Here is a 12,671-nt window from a genome sequence, read left to right as displayed (position 1 = left end):
ACACTCGTGAACTCACAAGCAGCTGCGGTTAACTGTGCAAGAACAAGCCAACAAGACCGGTCAACATTCTGACAGGCAGCGCTGACTGGACTGAGTGGGTTACCAAAATGAATGAATGAAAAGTAAATAGTAGGAAGAAAAAAAGAGGTTGAAGGTAGGAGGGGGCGTGCTGGTGGTTCCTGGGGGAAAGCGGGAGGAGGAAGTTGCAGGTGGGAATGGTCAAGCTACATGACCACCATTCCAGGTTCAATCACAGGATGGAAGGATCCACAAAGCTGTGGTTCATCATGGTGAAAACATACAGGCTACGATCAGGAACAGGAAGAGATGTACAGAGCAGAGTTCAGGGAAAGCCATCTGGGAGTGGGGTGTGGGGGCTCTCGATGTTCTCGTTCAGGAGAGTCACGTGGACAGTGCTCACTTCTAACGACTTGTGCCACAACCTCACCACAGTGTGGCTGCTAGCATTGGCCACCAACTTCTGTTTCAGTTACTCAACCAGCTGATACCATGTGATCCAAGGCTCCCCGAGTCAGTCACTTGGGGAGCCAGACAACATGGTGATCGAAAGATCCCAGGGTGAACAAAGACACTCGGGCAGAACCTTTCAAAGTCTCAAAGGGAATCTTGGGAAGCCAGGGACAAAGGGCCAGCTCCCTCTCTGGGCAAGGCTGACCCCGGCTTCCTGTGCTGCTCCTTCTGTGTCAACTCGACACAAGCTAGAGTCACTTGGGAGCAGGAACCTCGCCTGAGAAAACGCCTCCACCAGGCTGGCCTGTGGGCAAGCCTGTAGTGATTGTGATGATTGATGGGGGAGGGCCCAGCTTATTATGGGTGGTGCCATGCCTAGGCTGGTGGACCTGGGTGCTGTAAGGAAGCAGGCTGAGCAAGCCATGGGGAGCAGGCCAGTAAATAATCAGCTCCTGCCTCCAGGTTCCTGCCATGCTTGGGTTCCTCCATGACTTCTCTGGATGATTGAATACAAGCTGTAAGATGAAATAAAACCTTTCCTCTCCAGCTGCTTATGGTCACGGTGTTTAACACAGCAATAGAAACACTGACTGGGACATTTTCCTGGTGTCTATGGCATCCCCTGTGTTTTTTGTTTGTCTGTACACCAGGACAAGCTCAAATCACACCTAATATAGTTTGTATCCAACTCACCATCAAACACAACAAAGTGAACAACAGACTTGGATGAAGGAACAGCACCACAAATGCACGCAATGAGGAAGCGGGTGTCTTCTTACCTTGTGCATTTGCCAAATGTCTTCGGTCTTGCCTGACTTTGTCTGATCTGGTGCTGACATGTGTCTACTCAGCTGTTATCCCAAGTTGGCATCAGTACCATGTGGGAAAGGAGCTGTGACACCGGACCTGGCTGATGTGTATGGTACATATGTGCACTGTTGTCTTAGTTAAGGTTTCTGTTGCTGTGATTAAGCACCGTAACCAAAGGCAACTTGGGGAAGAAAGGATTTGATTTGGTTTGGGTTTTCTCCATATAGTTCTATTATCACTGTTTGTCATCCAGAGAAGTCAGGGCAGGAGCTCAAGGCAGAGACCTGGAGGCAGCAGCTGAAGCAGGAACATGGTTCCCAGCTTGCAACCCATGGCTTGTTCAGCTTGTTTTCTTATCTCCAGGACCAGCTGCCTAGAGGTGACACTGCTCAAAGTGGTCTGCCCCCCCCCCACATCCATCATCACTCAAGAAAACGCCCTGCAGACTTGTCTACAGGTAATCTGGTGTAGGCATTTTCTCAATTGAAATTCCTCTTCCAAATAACCCTTGCTTTTGTCAGGTTGACAAAAAACAAAACATACAAAATCAACCCGCCAAAAAAACCAAACAAACCTAACCAGGACAATTAGATATATTGCATTCATATCTGTCATGTGCATTGATTACACCTAATGGTCCTGCTGACTTTCTTGGTTCCATGGAGAGCTCAGCATGACCACAGGGAGACTGAGAAGTCATTACGAGTAGTATGGGGAGATGACCTAGCTTAGCCAGGGCAGAGGCCCCAGTGGGTAGAAACAGCCATCACAGTGGCAGATGTACCATGGACTCCACAGCAGAGGTCTCAAGTCCTCTTGGACACCTCACAAAGGACTCATCAGCCTTCACTGACTGCTGGTTTCGCAATGACACATTGCTTCCTTGAGCATTTGCAGTCAACCATCCAAACCAAGACAGAAAATCAACACTGCGCCATCCTCTCCTGGTGGGTTAGTTCTGCTTTACAGATTTTATCTTGGTCCTATTCAGGGTAACAACTTATACATGTTTATTGTTCTCCTGGGGAAACATAGTGGACTGGACCCTCTCACATCAATCAGCAATTAAGAAAATGTCTCATAGACATGCCCACAGGCCAACCTGATGGAGGCAATTTCAAAATTGAGAGTCCTTCTTTCAAGTATGTCTAGGTTTGTGTCCAGGCAACAAAAACTAATTACGACACAGTTCAAGAGCACAGCCCTTCAAGGTAGGGAAGGCATGGCGGCCGGACTATGAGATAGCCGGTCAGTCCCATTGTGCCCACACTCAGTGGGGCGAGAATGATGTATATGGCTGCTCAGCTTGTGTTCTCCTTTTCAGCAGCCCAGGGTCCCAGCCCAGGGAATGTACCACTCACCGTTAGTGTGAATCTTCCCAGCTCAACCTAATCAGGATAATTCCTCACAGGCATGCACAGAAGCTAACATGTCTAGATAATCCAACATGGTCGTGCCCAGAAGCCTGTCTCCAGGCTGATTCTAGAGCCTGTCAAGTTGCTAGCCAATGTTAACTGCCATCAGCCCTTCCTAGGGCTAGTGGAGGGGTTGTGGAGTGTGAATTACTTCTGAGTTGTCTTGAGGATGGGTTTTTGGTCCCTCTGTGACAGTTGACAGGACATGTGAGAGCTGGGATAACTGGAAGGGACTCTGTGCTGTGGGTTTTTCAGGGAAGAGGCAGCCTGGGCATGGTAGCCTGGGGGACTGATGTACCCATCCTGCAAGGGCATCAGGCCAGGGCATCCACAGATACAACCCTGATCCTGAACCTTGTGCGTGTTCAGCCCTCACATCTGGCTTAAAATTGCTTAATTCAACGTTATCTCTTGAAGGTGGAAACTGATTAGCTGTGTGCAGTTTTAAATCTCTATCAGTCTTGTCAACTTTGGCCTAGAGGCCAGGCCCACCTCCCGTTTGTGTGGGTGACAGATGAAAAAGTAGGTGGCTTGCCAAGTGGTACAGAGGCACTGTCCAAATGACAACCTGCAGGCCGTGCCCCAAGGGTGCCATTTGTATAGGGTCCCTTGCAATAGGTGCCACAGGGACAAGCAGAGGGTAAAGAGTTTTGAGATGAAAACCAAGTGAAACTGTGCCTCCCAGTGTGGCACTGTCCCAAGTGTGAGGGAGCTTGGGAAATATGACTATACGCATACTGGCGGGATCTAGAGGGTCATGTTCCTCTTTAGAGGATCCCTCCCACATTATCCCAATTCGGAGAGTCGGCATGGGAGAGCCAGAGGTGACAACATCACAAAGGGGCTGTCACTTCAGCACCCTGAGCTAGTCACTCTTCATTATTAACTGGACTGGATTTGGAATCACCTAGAAGACATGTCCTATGGAGGTGTTTAGCTGAGGAAGGAAGACTTGCCTGTATGTGATATGCATCATCCTGGGCCTGGGTAAAAAGCAGAAGCCGGCAGGATACCAGCATCTACCTGTCTGCTTCCTGACTACTGGAACAGGATGGCCATGGCCTCACAGCCCGGCCTTCATGACTTCCCCACCACGATAGGCTTCACACCCAAACCGTGAGCCCAAACAAACCCATCTTTCTTTAAGCCTTTGCCAGATTTTTGTCACAGCGGTGAGAAAAGTCGTTAATACAGGCTCTGTATCTCAAGTCCCTCTCTCCCAGCTTCCTCCTCAGAGCTCACCCATCCTGCATTTCATCCCATCTCCTACACAAGGGCTTGGTGAGCAGCTGCTACACGCTGATGTACCAGTGACATGTACAACCCTTTGCAAACATTGATCTCAAGTCTTCTCTTTGAAGGGGACACCATCCTGAGCTCTCTGGAGACAAGGTTTCCAGAGAGGGTTGGGGAACTTAAGGTATTCTCTTAGTGTGTCTGTCCTTTGGTAATCCTGGGTTCTGAGTGGTTGTCCCCAGTGGTTCTGGGTGGTTGTCCCCAGTGGTTCTGGGTGATTGTCCCCAGTGGTTCTGGGTAGTTGTCCCCAGTGGTTCTGGGTGGTTGTCCCCAGTGGTTCTGGGTGGTTGTCCCCAGTGGTTCTGGGTGGTTGTCCCCAGTGGTTCTGGGTGATTGTCCCCAGTGGTTCTGGGTAGTTGTCCCCAGTGGTTCTGGGTGGTTGTCCCCAGTGGTTCTGGGTGGTTGTCCCCAGTGGTTCTGGGTGGTTGTCCCCAGTGGTTCTGGGTGGTTGTCCCCAGTGGTTCTGGGTGGTTGTCCCCGGTGGTTCTGGGTGGTTGTCCCCAGTGGTTCTGGGTGGTTGTCCTGGGCTGTGTGGCAGAGTCCCCACCAGGTGGCAGTGGCATCTTGTTTATAAGTCCCCAAGAAGCTTCGTGGATTTCCTCCTGTATAATGTAGTTGTGTCTGGTGGATCTCCAAATACAAAACTAGTTGAGTTACCACTACAGCGTGTGGTGATACTTTGTGTATGCTCTAGCAAATAAAGCTTGCCTGAAGATCAGAGGGCAAAGCCAGCCACTAGTTAGCCATAGAGGCCAGGCAGTGGTGGCTCACACTTTAATCCCAGCATTTGGGATCTCAAGCCTTTGCTCCCAGTAGTTGGGAGGCACACATATCTGTAATTCCAGCACTAGGGAGGTTGAGGTAGGAACTGATATGGCTGAGCAGATAAAGGAATATAAGGCAGGAGACAGGAGTCAGTCCTTTTTGGCTGAGGATTGGCGAGGTGAGAGGTGGCTGTGGCTTGTTCCTTTGTCTCTCTGATCTTTCAGCATTTACCCCAATATCTGGCTCCAGGTTTTCTTAAGACCAATTAGGATTTGTGCTACATCAGCAGCCAAGCTGTCTGGCACTGTTGGGACTCAGACTGTATTTTTCTTTGTATTTCTTTAAAATTAAGGTTTTGTTAAGAACTAACAACTGAAAAATGTCACATGGTAAGATTAGCCAGGTCCAAAGCCTATACATCTCAATAGCTTTCTCTAAAGTTAGAGTAGCCATGTTGGAGGTATGGAGCTTCATGTCACAGTTTACATGTCAACTTTCAATTGTATTCTTAGATACTTACCAGGAAATGAACATTCCAGTACAGAGTTAAAACTAGAAAAACATCAACTCTATATCTCATTTCATGACTGAAGTACCAGTTACCTACAGTCAATCTTTCATCACCTAATATTTCTCCTTTCTACATTATGCTGTACCCATGTTCACATATATACACACATTATTGTTCATATACTTACATGTATATAGTATTATATTCATAGATATGCTATGTGTATATTATGTTTATATACATACATGTATAAATTGCATATTCAGGTTCATACTTTATTGAGGGTTTGTTATGGTTTAGACTTATTCTAAAGATTTTGAAAGTGTGTGTGGGTTTGTGCACATGGGTGCAATGCCCGAATAGTCCAGAAGAGGATGTTGAATAGCTGGAGTTACTGGTGGTTGTGAGCCACCCAGTGTGGATGCTGGGAACCAAACTTGGGTCCTCTGCAAGGGCAGTGTGCATTATTAACCACTGAGCCATCTTTCCAGCCTGTCTAGGCTTGTGCTAAGGATTTGGAAGACAGCTCAGTCAGTAAAGTGCTTGATTCAGGAGCGTGGTGGAACAAAGTGAGGACACAATCTCTCCAAGGAGAAGGCTTTCAGTGTAGACATGAGGAAGAGTCCAGAGCAGGGAGAAAAAGTAGTAGACTGAACATGTCTAGTAGACTGGACTGGGTCATGGGGGGGGGGCGTTGAGAGCAGAAGAAAGAGAGAGGTAAGAGGACCAAGAGAAAGATGACCAAGAGAAAGATGACCAAGAGTGGAGGACCAAGAGTGGAGGACCAAGGGCGGAGGATCAAGAGCGGAGGATCATGAGAGTCAAGAGAGCAAAAGAGAATGCATGGCCGAAATGGAAGGGTTATATTGGAATGAGAAGCTGGGGGAAGTGAAGCCCATGAGCAGATGTTTAGGGATGCGGGGTGAGAAGAGAGTTACAGGAACTGAGTGAGCCTGGAGGCAGCATGCACTTTGGTATGCTAATAGCCACCACAGTTATCCACTTGTCCCAGCTTTCTTTTGGACTCAACAATGAAAACTCTAGTTTGACCCCCAGAACCCACATAAGAATCTGGGTGTGATGGTGCACGCTTATAATCCTAGGCTGGGGCCCAGCAGGTCACAAGAGACTGTCTCATAAAAAAGGCGGCAGCTCCTGGGGACAGCAACTGCCGCGTCCTGCACAGCTTGGTCCTGGAAACCTTCCTGGGGTAAGGAGTGAATGAAGAAAGGACAGACACACAGACCATGTCCAGAGAAGCTGGGATCAGGTGGGCTCTGCCTGCTCTGATGGAACAGCACCAACTACAGAGTACTGTAGAATAGCTCAGGACCTCAGTGCATTTATTCCGTACGGCATGAGGAGGAGGGGTTAAGAGTCTCTGAGGTCTCTGTAAGGGAACAGTCTCAGGCGGCAGTCATCCCGGGAGGGAAGCTGCACTTGCTAGTTTTTGCACACATTGGTCAAATGTTAGTGAACACTTGCACTTGGACTAAAGGAAGACTCTGCCATGCCCCTGAGCCCCACCCAGAGAAAGGCTCTGCATTTCCCACGAGTCTGAGGCACTGGTGCCCTTGACATGGCTGTGCCCATTCACTCAGGTCTTCACCCATTCTTTGCACATTCACTCAGGGCTTCCTCTGCTCCCCACAAGCACCTGAGCATGACCTCTGGCCTCCACATGGGTGCACACACACATACAGGAGCACCATTATTCCAGATGGGGAAACGGAGCCACAGAGAATTTCAGAACCGTGTTCAACATCATTCAGCTAAGCAGAGCTGGGATTTGAACCGGGTGGGCTGGCTTCAGAGCCGCTCTCTAAGCATTTGTGGCATCAATGTGAGTCACACATTGTCTTTAGCAACAGCCCATGGCAGAGGCCCCTTTTCTGAGGACAAGACTACAAAATCAAAAGAGTCACGAGGGCCGATTCTTCTTCCTCAGGCCCCCCAAAAACAGCCTGCCGCCTTTCCAGAGTCCCTGACATAGGGACTTAATGTCACAGGCAGACCTCTGTGAGACTTTACTGTCTTGCTCCTGGGAGAACTGGCTCCCACCACCCCCGAAAGGGTACTTCTAGTCCCGACACAGGGGTGCCTGCTGCCTGGTTTCCTGGGATGTGGGAAGACTGAATGCTGAGGGAGAGGACTGTTTCTTTGAAGTCCTAAAAAATTGCAAAGCCAACCTATGCGGACAGAAACCACACAGTGGGCTATTGGGTAAAGGCACTGGCCACCGAGCCTGACACAAGTTCAGTCTCCAGATGCACGTGGTGAAGAAGAGAACCAACCCTGGTAAGTTGTCCCCCAATCTCCATGTGTGGGCCGGGGCTCACTTGTGTCCCCACCCACAATAAGTAAATGTAAACAGAAGAGACCTTGAAACCTTTTTTTTGAGACAGGTTTTTACTGTGTAACTCAGACTGACTCAGACTTTTAAGATCCTCCTGCCTCAGATTCCTCCCTGCTGGGATAATAGGCACGCACCGGCATCTGCTCCTGGCAGTTCTGCTAAACCTCAGCCTTAGCTTTATCATTTCTTTGTCTCCCCCCACCCCTCCCCTCCTTCCCTCCCTCCCTTCTCCCTCCCTCCTTCCTCTTTCTCTCCCTTCCTCATTCCCTCCCTCCCTGCTTCTTTCAGACGGTCTCATGTAGCCCAGGATGGCCTTGAACTTTCAGCATAGCTAAGGATGCCTTGAACCCCTGACCCTCCACTCAGCTTCAGCTCTTGGATGCTGGGATGACAAACTTGAGCTGTCACACCTGATTTTACTCCATGCCAGGGATCAAACCCAGGTGTTCCGTGTGTGCTAGGCAAGCATTCTACCAACTGAGCCCCACCCAGTCCCCTTGTCAGCTTTTTGAGGAATCCTTGAGAAGCCAAGCTGATTCCTTTGCTGGCCCCACCCATGGCATGGCCAGGGGAAGGATCGCTGCAGCAAACCTGCTAGAAGCAATGACGAGGCACTCCAGAAGGGACTCGGCTGGAGCTGTCACTTCGGCCTTGGCTGGCTCGCTCTTAAATTAAAACACCTACTTGTCTCAGCCACTAACCGGGGTTTTCTATTACTTACGGTCATACCCTGAAAGTACAGGTTGGGGATTCTGAGTACAGACTCAGTGCTTGCCTAGCACACACGGAGCACCTGGGTTTGATCCCCAGTACCAAGTAAAACTAGGGATGGTGATACAAACCATAGTCCCAGTGCTTGGGAGGTAGACTAGGAAGGATCAGAAATTTAAGGTCATCTTAGCTACATAGGAAGTTTGAGGCCAGCCTTGGCTTTATGAGATACTGGCAAAATAAAACAAAATTATGCAAAAGCCAGGTCAAGTTTTGACTCCTGGTCTTGTCCAGATTCTCCACAGGGTTTCTCAGCTGTTGAAGTGAGGAATAACTCAGATATAGGAGGAAATGTCCTGAACATGTTCCAGCATGTTCCCCAGCTGCCCACGACATGGTTCTGTGACGTCTCCAACACTTGTCCTTCTCTTTCGGTCCCAGTTCATGTTTCCATGGCCACTGGGGCACTGCTGTCACAGCTGTCAGATTGCAAAGGATGGGAAACCTGGACCATTCACAGCTTCCTCCCCCATCATCTGCCAGTGAATTGGCTTCCCAGAAGGGGGGCTGTCATGGTGTCAGCTCCACCTGTCGGTGCCAAGTGTGGGCGTTGGAGAATCCCAGTCTGTCATCCAAATGCTGGTGATCAGAACTGAGGTGTGGCCTAGACGCTGGAGCCGGGAAGCTTGCTGTGCACCAGCCAGCTCACTTCTGGTAAATTGTGCTGCGATGTTCCTGTGTCCTCATAAGGGAGCAGCTACTGAGTTAACTTGGAACTCACAGCCTGGGCTGTGCAGACATGGTCTAGGGACTGCAGAGACCTAAGCATGCCATTACCTCCAAGGTACCCTGAGCTTGTAAGGCAAGGGAGCCGGGGGATTCTGGCAAGTGTTTTTCCCCTGCCATCAGGCTAAAAATGTACCCATTTGTCTAAAACATGGGTCTTAGTCACGAAAGAAAGTGAAGGAGTGATGGAGAGAAGCGTCCCACACTTGGCAAACTTGCGATGAATTTGTACTTCCTGATTCAAAGTCACTGACATTTTTGGAAAATCCAAATTTAATCAAGGCATTTTAAAAGATCCGAACTGAATCAGAGAGACTGGAAGCCCATTAGCATAAATCTCAACTAGAAGGAATGTATTTTTCTGGGAAGATCGCGTTCACTGGAGGCAGTCTGAGCATGGGGCTGGGGAAGGGGATGAAGTCACGTCATTAAGGTTGAACTTGGAAGGAACAGTGATACTCTGGCTGCCACATTCACCCCAACACGGAGCTCACAGTCTGGGGAACAGAGTGGGTTTTGCGGCATGGTGTAAGCCTTGAGGACTGTGAGAGCAAAGCAAATCTTATTTAAAAGCCGAGTGAGCAGCATACTAAAGCTTTTCTCTGAAGTCTGTGCCTGCCTGGGCCCTGCTGTGTTTGCGGCTGTAGTTCTTCTCTCTGGACTTGGCTGACACTCAGCGCTGTCCCCAGTGCTCTGAGTACGGTCAGACCCTGTGGCCTGGCTGTGTGCTGAAGCTGTGGAAGAGTGTTCACTGTAGGTGTCAGGCTTGGGAAGGGAGAGGATGGGGTGGAGCGAAGAGCTCCTGGTTCAGCAGCCTTCAGCTAAGAGCTATGTGAAAGTCACCTCACCAGTGTCACAGGGGCTGAAGGAGGGCACTTCAAGGCTTCAGGCCACCCAGACAAAGGGAACTTCTGCTCTTTTAAAAAGTGATGCCTCTGTATGTATGTGTCTCTGTGTGTGCATTTTTGTTGTGTGTGTACACTGTGGGTGCACATGTGCCATGGTATGCATGTGGGGTCAGAGCATGGCCTCCGATTTGGGTCCTCATCTTCCATCTTGTTGATGCTGCGTAGACCAGGCAAGCTGGCCTGATTCTCTGTCTTCCATCCTGCTGTAAGAATGCTGTGATTACAGGTGTGTGTGACCATGTCTGGCTTTATGTGGGTTCTAGGAATCTGGATTCAGGCCCTTACACTTTTGGAGTAAGGCTGTTAGCCACTGCCCCATCTCCCCAGCCCTCCAGGTATATACTCTTCAAGATTACCAAGGGAAGTGGTGTCCTGAACCCCTGAAAGAAGCTGGCTTAGTGAACACGTGAGCTGTGCCACATGACTGCAGTCCCCAGGCGTCAGGAGTGGTGGTGGTGAGGACTTGAAGTTCACAAGAGCTACAGGCAGGAAAGACTGCCGGAGCTGGGCCTGCCTGTCAACCCTCCACAGCACCAGCCGAGCGTCTATTCTAACAGCTGGGGGCTTCCACTTTCTGCTGTGTTCCTGTCTTGTGTTCAGAAACGTAATGTCACCATAACCCTGCACAGTAGGGGCCAAGCGATCCAGGCCCTGACTGCCCTCACTGACTTATGGCTTCCCAGTCCCTCAACTTATACCAGAGATGCTTTGTGTGTTTGAGGAGTCCCTGGAGAGCTGGAGGCTGGCAGAGGGAAGGGGTCTGAGGATGTCTCTGGGGTCGAGGCTAGAACTGAGATCTGGTTTCTCTGTTACCCACACCTGCTGTCAGCTGGGCTAGGAACCACCCTTCTCCCCTCCCGCCCCTCCTCCCCCTTCCCTGCTCTCTGTATGTATGTGTGTGTCTATTTAGCAGTCCTGGAGATCGAACCCAGGACCTTGTGCATGCTAGGCTGGCGGTCTGTCACTGAGGCTATAGTCCCAGCCATCTCTTGATTTTTTTTTTTTAAATTTTGAGACAGAGTGACAGGTTGCCTTTGGACTTTTCGGCTTCTCATGCCTAGGTGTCTGGGATCACAGGTCTGTCCATCAGCCTGGTTAGCAGCCTGTAAACCCTCAGAGATGGGTCTTGTGGGCTTGTCTAACATGCCCAGGGCCTGTAGAGAGGAAAACCAAGTGGGATTTAAGAGGGAGGTTTCATTAACTCACAGTCCCTAAGAAGGCCTATTTCCAAAAAGTCTACTTTGTAGAGAGTTTATGCCTTTTTATACCTGTGTGCACATGCACACACATGCACGAACACATACATACACTTACACAAACAATGCACATACACATGTACACACACATACACACATGCACAAACACAGTGCACTCTGAAGCACACACACATGCGCGCGCACACACACAAACTCTGAGATGGTTGATGCTCCTAACCAGTACGTTCAGCATGTCTACAGTTGTGATCACAGCTGCTCTAAGCTGGACTTCTGCTGGGCATTTTGTGATAAATTTATCAAAGCCACAGGAGCCGAATCTTTATAAATGACTCTGGCACCTGACATCATTCACTGTTTGCCACCAACCTGCTGGGGCAGTTAGTGTCTATAGTGCGGAGAGGACGTCCATCCACGTCATTGAATCCTGGCTCTTCTGTTGGATCCACAGACTCCTGATGGGATTGGAAGTGGTAGAGGCTTTTTAACTTGTGAAGACCTCACAGCTGGGCTGTGTGGTGTGGCTGAGACGAGGCAGCAGAGAGAGGGAAGCCAGGACTCAGTTCGATATCTTCCTCTCTCCCTTCACTTCGTAGGGACCCCTGTCCCATAGCCTGGGGTCTCTACCCTGCCCCAGGTAATCCTTCCTAGACACCTGAAAGTGCTCATCACTAATGCCATAGATGCTTCTTAATCTGTTCCCATTGACAGTGAAGCCTGCCATGTGTTTTTGTGATGGTTGACGCCATCTTGACAGGCTGCAGAGTCACTGAAGAGAAGAGCTTCCGGGCTTGTCTGTGAGGGATTATCTTGGTTAGGTTAACTGAAGTGGGAATCCTCACCTACATGAACAGCACTGCTTCTGTGCTGGGGTCCTGGGTTGCAGAGAAGGGGAAGGAGAGGAAAGGAGCCAAACATCAGGTGTCTCAGGTCTCTGCTTCCCGAGTGTAGGTGCCTCAAACTGTGAGCCAAATGGCCCTTCCTTCCCTATGATGCCTTTGTCAGGGTGTCTGCTCACAGCAACAGAAAAAGCACTGAATATAGTCCTCTAAGTCCAGCATGGTGGGACCCGAAGAATTAATTATCGAAGACACACTGGAAGAGCTGTGGTCCAACATCCCTGAAGCAGCAGCTAGTCTGTACCAGACACCAAGGTATCAGGGCCTTTTCCCACCTGTGCACCAATGAAAGGTCTTGAACCTTCCAAAGACCTGGTTCCTCTCATTTCTGGGCACTACTTATTTTGTGTTAAATACATTGTCACAGACTGATCCCAAGATGTCAATTCCCACTTCCTAATCCCACAGTTACAGGAGCAGGAATGATCAAAGAGCTTTCGTAGAATTTTCATTGGGTCTTATTGTCCCAGTTGTCTATGTGTCCCTGTCCCTATAACTAAGGGACTGCCATGCACTGACTGGCTCAGCT

The sequence above is a fragment of the Peromyscus leucopus genome, chromosome 7 (genome assembly GCF_004664715.2).
Source record: "Peromyscus leucopus breed LL Stock chromosome 7, UCI_PerLeu_2.1, whole genome shotgun sequence".
In the NCBI taxonomy this organism is placed as follows: Eukaryota; Metazoa; Chordata; class Mammalia; order Rodentia; family Cricetidae; genus Peromyscus; species Peromyscus leucopus.
The sequence above is the reverse complement of the archived record's forward strand: the minus strand, read 5'-3'. Positions refer to the sequence as shown.